The 16435-nt window shown below is 47.7% G+C and overlaps 11 non-coding genes across 11 annotated transcripts; all 11 read left to right on the top strand.

Moving 5' to 3' along the window:
• The first annotated feature begins 1076 nt into the window (after positions 1–1076).
• Positions 1077–1267, top strand: LOC142687812 (U2 spliceosomal RNA). Its single transcript, XR_012857002.1, has one exon. It is a non-coding gene; the product is annotated as a U2 spliceosomal RNA (small nuclear RNA).
• A 1288-nt stretch (positions 1268–2555) lies between these two features.
• Positions 2556–2746, top strand: LOC142687811 (U2 spliceosomal RNA). The gene has a single exon (XR_012857001.1). It is a non-coding gene; the product is annotated as a U2 spliceosomal RNA (small nuclear RNA).
• Positions 2747–4050: 1304 nt separating this feature from the next.
• LOC142687810 (U2 spliceosomal RNA) lies at positions 4051–4241 on the top strand. Its single transcript, XR_012857000.1, has one exon. It is a non-coding gene; the product is annotated as a U2 spliceosomal RNA (small nuclear RNA).
• Positions 4242–5545: 1304 nt separating this feature from the next.
• On the top strand, positions 5546–5736 carry LOC142687808 (U2 spliceosomal RNA). The gene has a single exon (XR_012856999.1). It is a non-coding gene; the product is annotated as a U2 spliceosomal RNA (small nuclear RNA).
• Positions 5737–7032: 1296 nt separating this feature from the next.
• Positions 7033–7223, top strand: LOC142687807 (U2 spliceosomal RNA). Its single transcript, XR_012856998.1, has one exon. It is a non-coding gene; the product is annotated as a U2 spliceosomal RNA (small nuclear RNA).
• Positions 7224–8515: 1292 nt separating this feature from the next.
• LOC142687805 (U2 spliceosomal RNA) lies at positions 8516–8706 on the top strand. Its single transcript, XR_012856996.1, has one exon. It is a non-coding gene; the product is annotated as a U2 spliceosomal RNA (small nuclear RNA).
• Positions 8707–9982: 1276 nt separating this feature from the next.
• On the top strand, positions 9983–10173 carry LOC142687804 (U2 spliceosomal RNA). The gene has a single exon (XR_012856995.1). It is a non-coding gene; the product is annotated as a U2 spliceosomal RNA (small nuclear RNA).
• Positions 10174–11481: 1308 nt separating this feature from the next.
• LOC142687803 (U2 spliceosomal RNA) lies at positions 11482–11672 on the top strand. The gene has a single exon (XR_012856994.1). It is a non-coding gene; the product is annotated as a U2 spliceosomal RNA (small nuclear RNA).
• A 1300-nt stretch (positions 11673–12972) lies between these two features.
• On the top strand, positions 12973–13163 carry LOC142687802 (U2 spliceosomal RNA). Its single transcript, XR_012856993.1, has one exon. It is a non-coding gene; the product is annotated as a U2 spliceosomal RNA (small nuclear RNA).
• Positions 13164–14459: 1296 nt separating this feature from the next.
• LOC142687801 (U2 spliceosomal RNA) lies at positions 14460–14650 on the top strand. The gene has a single exon (XR_012856992.1). It is a non-coding gene; the product is annotated as a U2 spliceosomal RNA (small nuclear RNA).
• Positions 14651–15950: 1300 nt separating this feature from the next.
• On the top strand, positions 15951–16141 carry LOC142687799 (U2 spliceosomal RNA). The gene has a single exon (XR_012856990.1). It is a non-coding gene; the product is annotated as a U2 spliceosomal RNA (small nuclear RNA).
• Positions 16142–16435: the final 294 nt, after the last annotated feature.

Raw genomic sequence — 16435 nt, 5'->3', positions numbered from 1 at the left:
CACATTGGAACACCTCATTCACCTTCCTTGTCTTCTCTCCGCCCTCCCTTTTAGGTAAGTTAAAGAGCTGCACCTGAGCCAGCCACTGATTGATTGATTGATTGATTGATTGATTGATTGATTGATTGATTGATTGATGCAGCACAACAGTCAAATAGTGGAGTGGAGTAGGGGAACAGCAAACAGCCAATAAAGCAGCCCGCCCGCTCGCCTGCCCGCCACAATGGACCTACCTGTGTACACTAGATGGATGTGATGGAATGTACTGTCGTCCCTACATTTCAAGAAGAAGTAAGAATTGCAGTTGCAACAAAGCCTTGCTTGCCTACAAAGAGAGCAGCAATTTGGATTTGTTACTATGTTACCTAGAAGAATAACAAACTGTGCAAGGATGGAGGTTGTAGGAGCAAGGAGAAGTTGTCTGTAAAGTTGGTGGATGCCTATTTTCCATTTTGCAGTCCCTTGTCTCCCTCTTGTGGCCTCCTGGAGGCAACTAGCTGTGCAAAAAAAAGACAGCCTGGCGGCCGGCTGTTGCAGTGTTGCCCTCTCAGGCAACACTGAGTGACTGACTGAGCCTCACCGTCTTATATAAAGTTCAGACGGAACTTTGCACGTGTCATAGTGGAGCCCTCAGGATTCCAGAGCCAGCTTTCTGACATCATAATGGGGCCTCAGAGATAAAAGCCTGGGCCCAGGCAGTGTTGGTCAGTGCTGCTCAGCAGGCAGCACTGGACTGGACTGGATTACAGCTGATACAAGGTGTGAAGGAACAAGGGGTGGCTGTGGGCATGCACTTGCTGCCGCTGCCAGTGTTTATCTGCATGGCAGCAGGGCATTTGGGCGTTGCCAGGAAGGCGTTTTTATGTAGATTCCTCCTCTTTCAGCACTGCATTGTGGTGCAAGCAAAAGAAGCAAATCCTGTCTGGCTTCCTCTCCGGCCTTTATTCACCTCCCGTGTAGCTGTGAGTGTGTGAGCCTGCAGGGCCCCATGGAATTGCCTAGAAGTAGGCTGAATCGCTGCAAGGGCTGAACAGCAGTATCGGGCAGGCTCGGGCAACGCGCGGCCCGTTCGGGTTATCGCTTCTCGGCCTTTTGGCTAAGATCAAGTGTAGTATCTGTTCTTATCAGTTTAATATCTGATACGTCCCCTATCTGGGGACCATATATTAAATGGATTTTTAGAACAGGGAGATGGAAATAGAGCTTGCTCTGTCCACTCCACGCATTGACCTGGTATTGCAGTATTTCCAGGACCGGTGCACCCTTTCCTTATGTGTTGACTAAAAGCAGATTCCAAAAGTGTTTTTTGTCTTTGCTATTGTTTCTGTCTTTCTGAAGGGATCTCCCCTTTTAATCCCATTATTTCAACACCTGTTGGACAATGCATGAGTGATAATGAGCTCATTGATTAAATGCAATTAATGAATAGATTGCCACCTCTTGTTGTGTGTCGTCTGTGTTTCTGTGTTTCCGGCATTTCACATTGGAACACCTCATTCACCTTCCTTGTCTTCTCTCCGCCCTCCCTTTTAGGTAAGTTAAAGAGCTGCACCTGAGCCAGCCACTGATTGATTGATTGATTGATTGATTGATTGATTGATTGATTGATTGATTGATGCAGCACAACAGTCAAATAGTGGAGTGGAGTAGGGGAACAGCAAACAGCCAATAAAGCAGCCCGCCCGCTCGCCTGCCCGCCACAATGGACCTACCTGTGTACACTAGATGGATGTGATGGAATGTACTGTCGTCCCTACATTTCAAGAAGAAGTAAGAATTGCAGTTGCAACAAAGCCTTGCTTGCCTACAAAGAGAGCAGCAATTTGGATTTGTTACTATGTTACCTAGAAGAATAACAAACTGTGCAAGGATGGAGGTTGTAGGAGCAAGGAGAAGTTGTCTGTAAAGTTGGTGGATGCCTATTTTCCATTTTGCAGTCCCTTGTCTCCCTCTTGTGGCCTCCTGGAGGCAACTAGCTGTGCAAAAAAAAGACAGCCTGGCGGCCGGCTGTTGCAGTGTTGCCCTCTCAGGCAACACTGAGTGACTGACTGAGCCTCACCGTCTTATATAAAGTTCAGACGGAACTTTGCACGTGTCATAGTGGAGCCCTCAGGATTCCAGAGCCAGCTTTCTGACATCATAATGGGGCCTCAGAGATAAAAGCCTGGGCCCAGGCAGTGTTGGTCAGTGCTGCTCAGCAGGCAGCACTGGACTGGACTGGATTACAGCTGATACAAGGTGTGAAGGAACAAGGGGTGGCTGTGGGCATGCACTTGCTGCCGCTGCCAGTGTTTATCTGCATGGCAGCAGGGCATTTGGGCGTTGCCAGGAAGGCGTTTTTATGTAGATTCCTCCTCTTTCAGCACTGCATTGTGGTGCAAGCAAAAGAAGCAAATCCTGTCTGGCTTCCTCTCCGGCCTTTATTCACCTCCCGTGTAGCTGTGAGTGTGTGAGCCTGCAGGGCCCCATGGAATTGCCTAGAAGTAGGCTGAATCGCTGCAAGGGCTGAACAGCAGTATCGGGCAGGCTCGGGCAACGCGCGGCCCGTTCGGGTTATCGCTTCTCGGCCTTTTGGCTAAGATCAAGTGTAGTATCTGTTCTTATCAGTTTAATATCTGATACGTCCCCTATCTGGGGACCATATATTAAATGGATTTTTAGAACAGGGAGATGGAAATAGAGCTTGCTCTGTCCACTCCACGCATTGACCTGGTATTGCAGTATTTCCAGGACCGGTGCACCCTTTCCTTATGTGTTGACTAAAAGCAGATTCCAAAAGTGTTTTTTGTCTTTGCTATTGTTTCTGTCTTTCTGAAGGGATCTCCCCTTTTAATCCCATTATTTCAACACCTGTTGGACAATGCATGAGTGATAATGAGCTCATTGATTAAATGCAATTAATGAATAGATTGCCACCTCTTGTTGTGTGTCGTCTGTGTTTCTGTGTTTCCGGCATTTCACATTGGAACACCTCATTCACCTTCCTTGTCTTCTCTCCGCCCTCCCTTTTAGGTAAGTTAAAGAGCTGCACCTGAGCCAGCCACTGATTGATTGATTGATTGATTGATTGATTGATTGATTGATTGATTGATTGATTGATTGATTGATTGATGCAGCACAACAGTCAAATAGTGGAGTGGAGTAGGGGAACAGCAAACAGCCAATAAAGCAGCCCGCCCGCTCGCCTGCCCGCCACAATGGACCTACCTGTGTACACTAGATGGATGTGATGGAATGTACTGTCGTCCCTACATTTCAAGAAGAAGTAAGAATTGCAGTTGCAACAAAGCCTTGCTTGCCTACAAAGAGAGCAGCAATTTGGATTTGTTACTATGTTACCTAGAAGAATAACAAACTGTGCAAGGATGGAGGTTGTAGGAGCAAGGAGAAGTTGTCTGTAAAGTTGGTGGATGCCTATTTTCCATTTTGCAGTCCCTTGTCTCCCTCTTGTGGCCTCCTGGAGGCAACTAGCTGTGCAAAAAAAAGACAGCCTGGCGGCCGGCTGTTGCAGTGTTGCCCTCTCAGGCAACACTGAGTGACTGACTGAGCCTCACCGTCTTATATAAAGTTCAGACGGAACTTTGCACGTGTCATAGTGGAGCCCTCAGGATTCCAGAGCCAGCTTTCTGACATCATAATGGGGCCTCAGAGATAAAAGCCTGGGCCCAGGCAGTGTTGGTCAGTGCTGCTCAGCAGGCAGCACTGGACTGGACTGGATTACAGCTGATACAAGGTGTGAAGGAACAAGGGGTGGCTGTGGGCATGCACTTGCTGCCGCTGCCAGTGTTTATCTGCATGGCAGCAGGGCATTTGGGCGTTGCCAGGAAGGCGTTTTTATGTAGATTCCTCCTCTTTCAGCACTGCATTGTGGTGCAAGCAAAAGAAGCAAATCCTGTCTGGCTTCCTCTCCGGCCTTTATTCACCTCCCGTGTAGCTGTGAGTGTGTGAGCCTGCAGGGCCCCATGGAATTGCCTAGAAGTAGGCTGAATCGCTGCAAGGGCTGAACAGCAGTATCGGGCAGGCTCGGGCAACGCGCGGCCCGTTCGGGTTATCGCTTCTCGGCCTTTTGGCTAAGATCAAGTGTAGTATCTGTTCTTATCAGTTTAATATCTGATACGTCCCCTATCTGGGGACCATATATTAAATGGATTTTTAGAACAGGGAGATGGAAATAGAGCTTGCTCTGTCCACTCCACGCATTGACCTGGTATTGCAGTATTTCCAGGACCGGTGCACCCTTTCCTTATGTGTTGACTAAAAGCAGATTCCAAAAGTGTTTTTTGTCTTTGCTATTGTTTCTGTCTTTCTGAAGGGATCTCCCCTTTTAATCCCATTATTTCAACACCTGTTGGACAATGCATGAGTGATAATGAGCTCATTGATTAAATGCAATTAATGAATAGATTGCCACCTCTTGTTGTGTGTCGTCTGTGTTTCTGTGTTTCCGGCATTTCACATTGGAACACCTCATTCACCTTCCTTGTCTTCTCTCCGCCCTCCCTTTTAGGTAAGTTAAAGAGCTGCACCTGAGCCAGCCACTGATTGATTGATTGATTGATTGATTGATTGATTGATTGATTGATTGATTGATTGATTGATTGATTGATGCAGCACAACAGTCAAATAGTGGAGTGGAGTAGGGGAACAGCAAACAGCCAATAAAGCAGCCCGCCCGCTCGCCTGCCCGCCACAATGGACCTACCTGTGTACACTAGATGGATGTGATGGAATGTACTGTCGTCCCTACATTTCAAGAAGAAGTAAGAATTGCAGTTGCAACAAAGCCTTGCTTGCCTACAAAGAGAGCAGCAATTCGGATTTGTTACTATGTTACCTAGAAGAATAACAAACTGTGCAAGGATGGAGGTTGTAGGAGCAAGGAGAAGTTGTCTGTAAAGTTGGTGGATGCCTATTTTCCATTTTGCAGTCCCTTGTCTCCCTCTTGTGGCCTCCTGGAGGCAACTAGCTGTGCAAAAAAAAGACAGCCTGGCGGCCGGCTGTTGCAGTGTTGCCCTCTCAGGCAACACTGAGTGACTGACTGAGCCTCACCGTCTTATATAAAGTTCAGATGGAACTTTGCACGTGTCATAGTGGAGCCCTCAGGATTCCAGAGCCAGCTTTCTGACATCATAATGGGGCCTCAGAGATAAAAGCCTGGGCCCAGGCAGTGTTGGTCAGTGCTGCTCAGCAGGCAGCACTGGACTGGACTGGATTACAGCTGATACAAGGTGTGAAGGAACAAGGGGTGGCTGTGGGCATGCACTTGCTGCCGCTGCCAGTGTTTATCTGCATGGCAGCAGGGCATTTGGGCGTTGCCAGGAAGGCGTTTTTATGTAGATTCCTCCTCTTTCAGCACTGCATTGTGGTGCAAGCAAAAGAAGCAAATCCTGTCTGGCTTCCTCTCCGGCCTTTATTCACCTCCCGTGTAGCTGTGAGTGTGTGAGCCTGCAGGGCCCCATGGAATTGCCTAGAAGTAGGCTGAATCGCTGCAAGGGCTGAACAGCAGTATCGGGCAGGCTCGGGCAACGCGCGGCCCGTTCGGGTTATCGCTTCTCGGCCTTTTGGCTAAGATCAAGTGTAGTATCTGTTCTTATCAGTTTAATATCTGATACGTCCCCTATCTGGGGACCATATATTAAATGGATTTTTAGAACAGGGAGATGGAAATAGAGCTTGCTCTGTCCACTCCACGCATTGACCTGGTATTGCAGTATTTCCAGGACCGGTGCACCCTTTCCTTATGTGTTGACTAAAAGCAGATTCCAAAAGTGTTTTTTGTCTTTGCTATTGTTTCTGTCTTTCTGAAGGGATCTCCCCTTTTAATCCCATTATTTCAACACCTGTTGGACAATGCATGAGTGATAATGAGCTCATTGATTAAATGCAATTAATGAATAGATTGCCACCTCTTGTTGTGTGTCGTCTGTGTTTCTGTGTTTCCGGCATTTCACATTGGAACACCTCATTCACCTTCCTTGTCTTCTCTCCGCCCTCCCTTTTAGGTAAGTTAAAGAGCTGCACCTGAGCCAGCCACTGATTGATTGATTGATTGATTGATTGATTGATTGATTGATTGATTGATTGATTGATTGATGCAGCACAACAGTCAAATAGTGGAGTGGAGTAGGGGAACAGCAAACAGCCAATAAAGCAGCCCGCCCGCTCGCCTGCCCGCCACAATGGACCTACCTGTGTACACTAGATGGATGTGATGGAATGTACTGTCGTCCCTACATTTCAAGAAGAAGTAAGAATTGCAGTTGCAACAAAGCCTTGCTTGCCTACAAAGAGAGCAGCAATTTGGATTTGTTACTATGTTACCTAGAAGAATAACAAACTGTGCAAGGATGGAGGTTGTAGGAGCAAGGAGAAGTTGTCTGTAAAGTTGGTGGATGCCTATTTTCCATTTTGCAGTCCCTTGTCTCCCTCTTGTGGCCTCCTGGAGGCAACTAGCTGTGCAAAAAAAAGACAGCCTGGCGGCCGGCTGTTGCAGTGTTGCCCTCTCAGGCAACACTGAGTGACTGACTGAGCCTCACCGTCTTATATAAAGTTCAGACGGAACTTTGCACGTGTCATAGTGGAGCCCTCAGGATTCCAGAGCCAGCTTTCTGACATCATAATGGGGCCTCAGAGATAAAAGCCTGGGCCCAGGCAGTGTTGGTCAGTGCTGCTCAGCAGGCAGCACTGGACTGGACTGGATTACAGCTGATACAAGGTGTGAAGGAACAAGGGGTGGCTGTGGGCATGCACTTGCTGCCGCTGCCAGTGTTTATCTGCATGGCAGCAGGGCATTTGGGCGTTGCCAGGAAGGCGTTTTTATGTAGATTCCTCCTCTTTCAGCACTGCATTGTGGTGCAAGCAAAAGAAGCAAATCCTGTCTGGCTTCCTCTCCGGCCTTTATTCACCTCCCGTGTAGCTGTGAGTGTGTGAGCCTGCAGGGCCCCATGGAATTGCCTAGAAGTAGGCTGAATCGCTGCAAGGGCTGAACAGCAGTATCGGGCAGGCTCGGGCAACGCGCGGCCCGTTCGGGTTATCGCTTCTCGGCCTTTTGGCTAAGATCAAGTGTAGTATCTGTTCTTATCAGTTTAATATCTGATACGTCCCCTATCTGGGGACCATATATTAAATGGATTTTTAGAACAGGGAGATGGAAATAGAGCTTGCTCTGTCCACTCCACGCATTGACCTGGTATTGCAGTATTTCCAGGACCGGTGCACCCTTTCCTTATGTGTTGACTAAAAGCAGATTCCAAAAGTGTTTTTTGTCTTTGCTATTGTTTCTGTCTTTCTGAAGGGATCTCCCCTTTTAATCCCATTATTTCAACACCTGTTGGACAATGCATGAGTGATAATGAGCTCATTGATTAAATGCAATTAATGAATAGATTGCCACCTCTTGTTGTGTGTCGTCTGTGTTTCTGTGTTTCCGGCATTTCACATTGGAACACCTCATTCACCTTCCTTGTCTTCTCTCCGCCCTCCCTTTTAGGTAAGTTAAAGAGCTGCACCTGAGCCAGCCACTGATTGATTGATTGATTGATTGATTGATTGATTGATTGATTGATTGATTGATTGATGCAGCACAACAGTCAAATAGTGGAGTGGAGTAGGGGAACAGCAAACAGCCAATAAAGCAGCCCGCCCGCTCGCCTGCCCGCCACAATGGACCTACCTGTGTACACTAGATGGATGTGATGGAATGTACTGTCGTCCCTACATTTCAAGAAGAAGTAAGAATTGCAGTTGCAACAAAGCCTTGCTTGCCTACAAAGAGAGCAGCAATTTGGATTTGTTACTATGTTACCTAGAAGAATAACAAACTGTGCAAGGATGGAGGTTGTAGGAGCAAGGAGAAGTTGTCTGTAAAGTTGGTGGATGCCTATTTTCCATTTTGCAGTCCCTTGTCTCCCTCTTGTGGCCTCCTGGAGGCAACTAGCTGTGCAAAAAAAAGACAGCCTGGCGGCCGGCTGTTGCAGTGTTGCCCTCTCAGGCAACACTGAGTGACTGACTGAGCCTCACCGTCTTATATAAAGTTCAGACGGAACTTTGCACGTGTCATAGTGGAGCCCTCAGGATTCCAGAGCCAGCTTTCTGACATCATAATGGGGCCTCAGAGATAAAAGCCTGGGCCCAGGCAGTGTTGGTCAGTGCTGCTCAGCAGGCAGCACTGGACTGGACTGGATTACAGCTGATACAAGGTGTGAAGGAACAAGGGGTGGCTGTGGGCATGCACTTGCTGCCGCTGCCAGTGTTTATCTGCATGGCAGCAGGGCATTTGGGCGTTGCCAGGAAGGCGTTTTTATGTAGATTCCTCCTCTTTCAGCACTGCATTGTGGTGCAAGCAAAAGAAGCAAATCCTGTCTGGCTTCCTCTCCGGCCTTTATTCACCTCCCGTGTAGCTGTGAGTGTGTGAGCCTGCAGGGCCCCATGGAATTGCCTAGAAGTAGGCTGAATCGCTGCAAGGGCTGAACAGCAGTATCGGGCAGGCTCGGGCAACGCGCGGCCCGTTCGGGTTATCGCTTCTCGGCCTTTTGGCTAAGATCAAGTGTAGTATCTGTTCTTATCAGTTTAATATCTGATACGTCCCCTATCTGGGGACCATATATTAAATGGATTTTTAGAACAGGGAGATGGAAATAGAGCTTGCTCTGTCCACTCCACGCATTGACCTGGTATTGCAGTATTTCCAGGACCGGTGCACCCTTTCCTTATGTGTTGACTAAAAGCAGATTCCAAAAGTGTTTTTTGTCTTTGCTATTGTTTCTGTCTTTCTGAAGGGATCTCCCCTTTTAATCCCATTATTTCAACACCTGTTGGACAATGCATGAGTGATAATGAGCTCATTGATTAAATGCAATTAATGAATAGATTGCCACCTCTTGTTGTGTGTCGTCTGTGTTTCTGTGTTTCCGGCATTTCACATTGGAACACCTCATTCACCTTCCTTGTCTTCTCTCCGCCCTCCCTTTTAGGTAAGTTAAAGAGCTGCACCTGAGCCAGCCACTGATTGATTGATTGATTGATTGATTGATTGATTGATTGATGCAGCACAACAGTCAAATAGTGGAGTGGAGTAGGGGAACAGCAAACAGCCAATAAAGCAGCCCGCCCGCTCGCCTGCCCGCCACAATGGACCTACCTGTGTACACTAGATGGATGTGATGGAATGTACTGTCGTCCCTACATTTCAAGAAGAAGTAAGAATTGCAGTTGCAACAAAGCCTTGCTTGCCTACAAAGAGAGCAGCAATTTGGATTTGTTACTATGTTACCTAGAAGAATAACAAACTGTGCAAGGATGGAGGTTGTAGGAGCAAGGAGAAGTTGTCTGTAAAGTTGGTGGATGCCTATTTTCCATTTTGCAGTCCCTTGTCTCCCTCTTGTGGCCTCCTGGAGGCAACTAGCTGTGCAAAAAAAAGACAGCCTGGCGGCCGGCTGTTGCAGTGTTGCCCTCTCAGGCAACACTGAGTGACTGACTGAGCCTCACCGTCTTATATAAAGTTCAGACGGAACTTTGCACGTGTCATAGTGGAGCCCTCAGGATTCCAGAGCCAGCTTTCTGACATCATAATGGGGCCTCGGAGATAAAAGCCTGGGCCCAGGCAGTGTTGGTCAGTGCTGCTCAGCAGGCAGCACTGGACTGGACTGGATTACAGCTGATACAAGGTGTGAAGGAACAAGGGGTGGCTGTGGGCATGCACTTGCTGCCGCTGCCAGTGTTTATCTGCATGGCAGCAGGGCATTTGGGCGTTGCCAGGAAGGCGTTTTTATGTAGATTCCTCCTCTTTCAGCACTGCATTGTGGTGCAAGCAAAAGAAGCAAATCCTGTCTGGCTTCCTCTCCGGCCTTTATTCACCTCCCGTGTAGCTGTGAGTGTGTGAGCCTGCAGGGCCCCATGGAATTGCCTAGAAGTAGGCTGAATCGCTGCAAGGGCTGAACAGCAGTATCGGGCAGGCTCGGGCAACGCGCGGCCCGTTCGGGTTATCGCTTCTCGGCCTTTTGGCTAAGATCAAGTGTAGTATCTGTTCTTATCAGTTTAATATCTGATACGTCCCCTATCTGGGGACCATATATTAAATGGATTTTTAGAACAGGGAGATGGAAATAGAGCTTGCTCTGTCCACTCCACGCATTGACCTGGTATTGCAGTATTTCCAGGACCGGTGCACCCTTTCCTTATGTGTTGACTAAAAGCAGATTCCAAAAGTGTTTTTTGTCTTTGCTATTGTTTCTGTCTTTCTGAAGGGATCTCCCCTTTTAATCCCATTATTTCAACACCTGTTGGACAATGCATGAGTGATAATGAGCTCATTGATTAAATGCAATTAATGAATAGATTGCCACCTCTTGTTGTGTGTCGTCTGTGTTTCTGTGTTTCCGGCATTTCACATTGGAACACCTCATTCACCTTCCTTGTCTTCTCTCCGCCCTCCCTTTTAGGTAAGTTAAAGAGCTGCACCTGAGCCAGCCACTGATTGATTGATTGATTGATTGATTGATTGATTGATTGATTGATTGATTGATTGATTGATTGATTGATTGATGCAGCACAACAGTCAAATAGTGGAGTGGAGTAGGGGAACAGCAAACAGCCAATAAAGCAGCCCGCCCGCTCGCCTGCCCGCCACAATGGACCTACCTGTGTACACTAGATGGATGTGATGGAATGTACTGTCGTCCCTACATTTCAAGAAGAAGTAAGAATTGCAGTTGCAACAAAGCCTTGCTTGCCTACAAAGAGAGCAGCAATTTGGATTTGTTACTATGTTACCTAGAAGAATAACAAACTGTGCAAGGATGGAGGTTGTAGGAGCAAGGAGAAGTTGTCTGTAAAGTTGGTGGATGCCTATTTTCCATTTTGCAGTCCCTTGTCTCCCTCTTGTGGCCTCCTGGAGGCTACTAGCTGTGCAAAAAAAAGACAGCCTGGCGGCCGGCTGTTGCAGTGTTGCCCTCTCAGGCAACACTGAGTGACTGACTGAGCCTCACCGTCTTATATAAAGTTCAGACGGAACTTTGCACGTGTCATAGTGGAGCCCTCAGGATTCCAGAGCCAGCTTTCTGACATCATAATGGGGCCTCAGAGATAAAAGCCTGGGCCCAGGCAGTGTTGGTCAGTGCTGCTCAGCAGGCAGCACTGGACTGGACTGGATTACAGCTGATACAAGGTGTGAAGGAACAAGGGGTGGCTGTGGGCATGCACTTGCTGCCGCTGCCAGTGTTTATCTGCATGGCAGCAGGGCATTTGGGCGTTGCCAGGAAGGCGTTTTTATGTAGATTCCTCCTCTTTCAGCACTGCATTGTGGTGCAAGCAAAAGAAGCAAATCCTGTCTGGCTTCCTCTCCGGCCTTTATTCACCTCCCGTGTAGCTGTGAGTGTGTGAGCCTGCAGGGCCCCATGGAATTGCCTAGAAGTAGGCTGAATCGCTGCAAGGGCTGAACAGCAGTATCGGGCAGGCTCGGGCAACGCGCGGCCCGTTCGGGTTATCGCTTCTCGGCCTTTTGGCTAAGATCAAGTGTAGTATCTGTTCTTATCAGTTTAATATCTGATACGTCCCCTATCTGGGGACCATATATTAAATGGATTTTTAGAACAGGGAGATGGAAATAGAGCTTGCTCTGTCCACTCCACGCATTGACCTGGTATTGCAGTATTTCCAGGACCGGTGCACCCTTTCCTTATGTGTTGACTAAAAGCAGATTCCAAAAGTGTTTTTTGTCTTTGCTATTGTTTCTGTCTTTCTGAAGGGATCTCCCCTTTTAATCCCATTATTTCAACACCTGTTGGACAATGCATGAGTGATAATGAGCTCATTGATTAAATGCAATTAATGAATAGATTGCCACCTCTTGTTGTGTGTCGTCTGTGTTTCTGTGTTTCCGGCATTTCACATTGGAACACCTCATTCACCTTCCTTGTCTTCTCTCCGCCCTCCCTTTTAGGTAAGTTAAAGAGCTGCACCTGAGCCAGCCACTGATTGATTGATTGATTGATTGATTGATTGATTGATTGATTGATTGATTGATTGATTGATTGATGCAGCACAACAGTCAAATAGTGGAGTGGAGTAGGGGAACAGCAAACAGCCAATAAAGCAGCCCGCCCGCTCGCCTGCCCGCCACAATGGACCTACCTGTGTACACTAGATGGATGTGATGGAATGTACTGTCGTCCCTACATTTCAAGAAGAAGTAAGAATTGCAGTTGCAACAAAGCCTTGCTTGCCTACAAAGAGAGCAGCAATTTGGATTTGTTACTATGTTACCTAGAAGAATAACAAACTGTGCAAGGATGGAGGTTGTAGGAGCAAGGAGAAGTTGTCTGTAAAGTTGGTGGATGCCTATTTTCCATTTTGCAGTCCCTTGTCTCCCTCTTGTGGCCTCCTGGAGGCAACTAGCTGTGCAAAAAAAAGACAGCCTGGCGGCCGGCTGTTGCAGTGTTGCCCTCTCAGGCAACACTGAGTGACTGACTGAGCCTCACCGTCTTATATAAAGTTCAGACGGAACTTTGCACGTGTCATAGTGGAGCCCTCAGGATTCCAGAGCCAGCTTTCTGACATCATAATGGGGCCTCAGAGATAAAAGCCTGGGCCCAGGCAGTGTTGGTCAGTGCTGCTCAGCAGGCAGCACTGGACTGGACTGGATTACAGCTGATACAAGGTGTGAAGGAACAAGGGGTGGCTGTGGGCATGCACTTGCTGCCGCTGCCAGTGTTTATCTGCATGGCAGCAGGGCATTTGGGCGTTGCCAGGAAGGCGTTTTTATGTAGATTCCTCCTCTTTCAGCACTGCATTGTGGTGCAAGCAAAAGAAGCAAATCCTGTCTGGCTTCCTCTCCGGCCTTTATTCACCTCCCGTGTAGCTGTGAGTGTGTGAGCCTGCAGGGCCCCATGGAATTGCCTAGAAGTAGGCTGAATCGCTGCAAGGGCTGAACAGCAGTATCGGGCAGGCTCGGGCAACGCGCGGCCCGTTCGGGTTATCGCTTCTCGGCCTTTTGGCTAAGATCAAGTGTAGTATCTGTTCTTATCAGTTTAATATCTGATACGTCCCCTATCTGGGGACCATATATTAAATGGATTTTTAGAACAGGGAGATGGAAATAGAGCTTGCTCTGTCCACTCCACGCATTGACCTGGTATTGCAGTATTTCCAGGACCGGTGCACCCTTTCCTTATGTGTTGACTAAAAGCAGATTCCAAAAGTGTTTTTTGTCTTTGCTATTGTTTCTGTCTTTCTGAAGGGATCTCCCCTTTTAATCCCATTATTTCAACACCTGTTGGACAATGCATGAGTGATAATGAGCTCATTGATTAAATGCAATTAATGAATAGATTGCCACCTCTTGTTGTGTGTCGTCTGTGTTTCTGTGTTTCCGGCATTTCACATTGGAACACCTCATTCACCTTCCTTGTCTTCTCTCCGCCCTCCCTTTTAGGTAAGTTAAAGAGCTGCACCTGAGCCAGCCACTGATTGATTGATTGATTGATTGATTGATTGATTGATTGATTGATTGATTGATTGATTGATGCAGCACAACAGTCAAATAGTGGAGTGGAGTAGGGGAACAGCAAACAGCCAATAAAGCAGCCCGCCCGCTCGCCTGCCCGCCACAATGGACCTACCTGTGTACACTAGATGGATGTGATGGAATGTACTGTCGTCCCTACATTTCAAGAAGAAGTAAGAATTGCAGTTGCAACAAAGCCTTGCTTGCCTACAAAGAGAGCAGCAATTTGGATTTGTTACTATGTTACCTAGAAGAATAACAAACTGTGCAAGGATGGAGGTTGTAGGAGCAAGGAGAAGTTGTCTGTAAAGTTGGTGGATGCCTATTTTCCATTTTGCAGTCCCTTGTCTCCCTCTTGTGGCCTCCTGGAGGCAACTAGCTGTGCAAAAAAAAGACAGCCTGGCGGCCGGCTGTTGCAGTGTTGCCCTCTCAGGCAACACTGAGTGACTGACTGAGCCTCACCGTCTTATATAAAGTTCAGACGGAACTTTGCACGTGTCATAGTGGAGCCCTCAGGATTCCAGAGCCAGCTTTCTGACATCATAATGGGGCCTCAGAGATAAAAGCCTGGGCCCAGGCAGTGTTGGTCAGTGCTGCTCAGCAGGCAGCACTGGACTGGACTGGATTACAGCTGATACAAGGTGTGAAGGAACAAGGGGTGGCTGTGGGCATGCACTTGCTGCCGCTGCCAGTGTTTATCTGCATGGCAGCAGGGCATTTGGGCGTTGCCAGGAAGGCGTTTTTATGTAGATTCCTCCTCTTTCAGCACTGCATTGTGGTGCAAGCAAAAGAAGCAAATCCTGTCTGGCTTCCTCTCCGGCCTTTATTCACCTCCCGTGTAGCTGTGAGTGTGTGAGCCTGCAGGGCCCCATGGAATTGCCTAGAAGTAGGCTGAATCGCTGCAAGGGCTGAACAGCAGTATCGGGCAGGCTCGGGCAACGCGCGGCCCGTTCGGGTTATCGCTTCTCGGCCTTTTGGCTAAGATCAAGTGTAGTATCTGTTCTTATCAGTTTAATATCTGATACGTCCCCTATCTGGGGACCATATATTAAATGGATTTTTAGAACAGGGAGATGGAAATAGAGCTTGCTCTGTCCACTCCACGCATTGACCTGGTATTGCAGTATTTCCAGGACCGGTGCACCCTTTCCTTATGTGTTGACTAAAAGCAGATTCCAAAAGTGTTTTTTGTCTTTGCTATTGTTTCTGTCTTTCTGAAGGGATCTCCCCTTTTAATCCCATTATTTCAACACCTGTTGGACAATGCATGAGTGATAATGAGCTCATTGATTAAATGCAATTAATGAATAGATTGCCACCTCTTGTTGTGTGTCGTCTGTGTTTCTGTGTTTCCGGCATTTCACATTGGAACACCTCATTCACCTTCCTTGTCTTCTCTCCGCCCTCCCTTTTAGGTAAGTTAAAGAGCTGCACCTGAGCCAGCCACTGATTGATTGATTGATTGATTGATTGATTGATTGATTGATTGATTGATTGATTGATTGATTGATGCAGCACAACAGTCAAATAGTGGAGTGGAGTAGGGGAACAGCAAACAGCCAATAAAGCAGCCCGCCCGCTCGCCTGCCCGCCACAATGGACCTACCTGTGTACACTAGATGGATGTGATGGAATGTACTGTCGTCCCTACATTTCAAGAAGAAGTAAGAATTGCAGTTGCAACAAAGCCTTGCTTGCCTACAAAGAGAGCAGCAATTTGGATTTGTTACTATGTTACCTAGAAGAATAACAAACTGTGCAAGGATGGAGGTTGTAGGAGCAAGGAGAAGTTGTCTGTAAAGTTGGTGGATGCCTATTTTCCATTTTGCAGTCCCTTGTCTCCCTCTTGTGGCCTCCTGGAGGCAACTAGCTGTGCAAAAAAAAGACAGCCTGGCGGCCGGCTGTTGCAGTGTTGCCCTCTCAGGCAACACTGAGTGACTGACTGAGCCTCACCGTCTTATATAAAGTTCAGACGGAACTTTGCACGTGTCATAGTGGAGCCCTCAGGATTCCAGAGCCAGCTTTCTGACATCATAATGGGGCCTCAGAGATAAAAGCCTGGGCCCAGGCAGTGTTGGTCAGTGCTGCTCAGCAGGCAGCACTGGACTGGACTGGATTACAGCTGATACAAGGTGTGAAGGAACAAGGGGTGGCTGTGGGCATGCACTTGCTGCCGCTGCCAGTGTTTATCTGCATGGCAGCAGGGCATTTGGGCGTTGCCAGGAAGGCGTTTTTATGTAGATTCCTCCTCTTTCAGCACTGCATTGTGGTGCAAGCAAAAGAAGCAAATCCTGTCTGGCTTCCTCTCCGGCCTTTATTCACCTCCCGTGTAGCTGTGAGTGTGTGAGCCTGCAGGGCCCCATGGAATTGCCTAGAAGTAGGCTGAATCGCTGCAAGGGCTGAACAGCAGTATCGGGCAGGCTCGGGCAACGCGCGGCCCGTTCGGGTTATCGCTTCTCGGCCTTTTGGCTAAGATCAAGTGTAGTATCTGTTCTTATCAGTTTAATATCTGATACGTCCCCTATCTGGGGACCATATATTAAATGGATTTTTAGAACAGGGAGATGGAAATAGAGCTTGCTCTGTCCACTCCACGCATTGACCTGGTATTGCAGTATTTCCAGGACCGGTGCACCCTTTCCTTATGTGTTGACTAAAAGCAGATTCCAAAAGTGTTTTTTGTCTTTGCTATTGTTTCTGTCTTTCTGAAGGGATCTCCCCTTTTAATCCCATTATTTCAACACCTGTTGGACAATGCATGAGTGATAATGAGCTCATTGATTAAATGCAATTAATGAATAGATTGCCACCTCTTGTTGTGTGTCGTCTGTGTTTCTGTGTTTCCGGCATTTCACATTGGAACACCTCATTCACCTTCCTTGTCTTCTCTCCGCCCTCCCTTTTAGGTAAGTTAAAGAGCTGCACCTGAGCCAG

The sequence above is a fragment of the Rhinoderma darwinii genome (genome assembly GCF_050947455.1).
Source record: "Rhinoderma darwinii isolate aRhiDar2 chromosome 5 unlocalized genomic scaffold, aRhiDar2.hap1 SUPER_5_unloc_24, whole genome shotgun sequence".
Lineage (NCBI taxonomy): Eukaryota > Metazoa > Chordata > Amphibia > Anura > Rhinodermatidae > Rhinoderma > Rhinoderma darwinii.
This window is presented reverse-complemented; position numbering and strand designations above follow the sequence as displayed.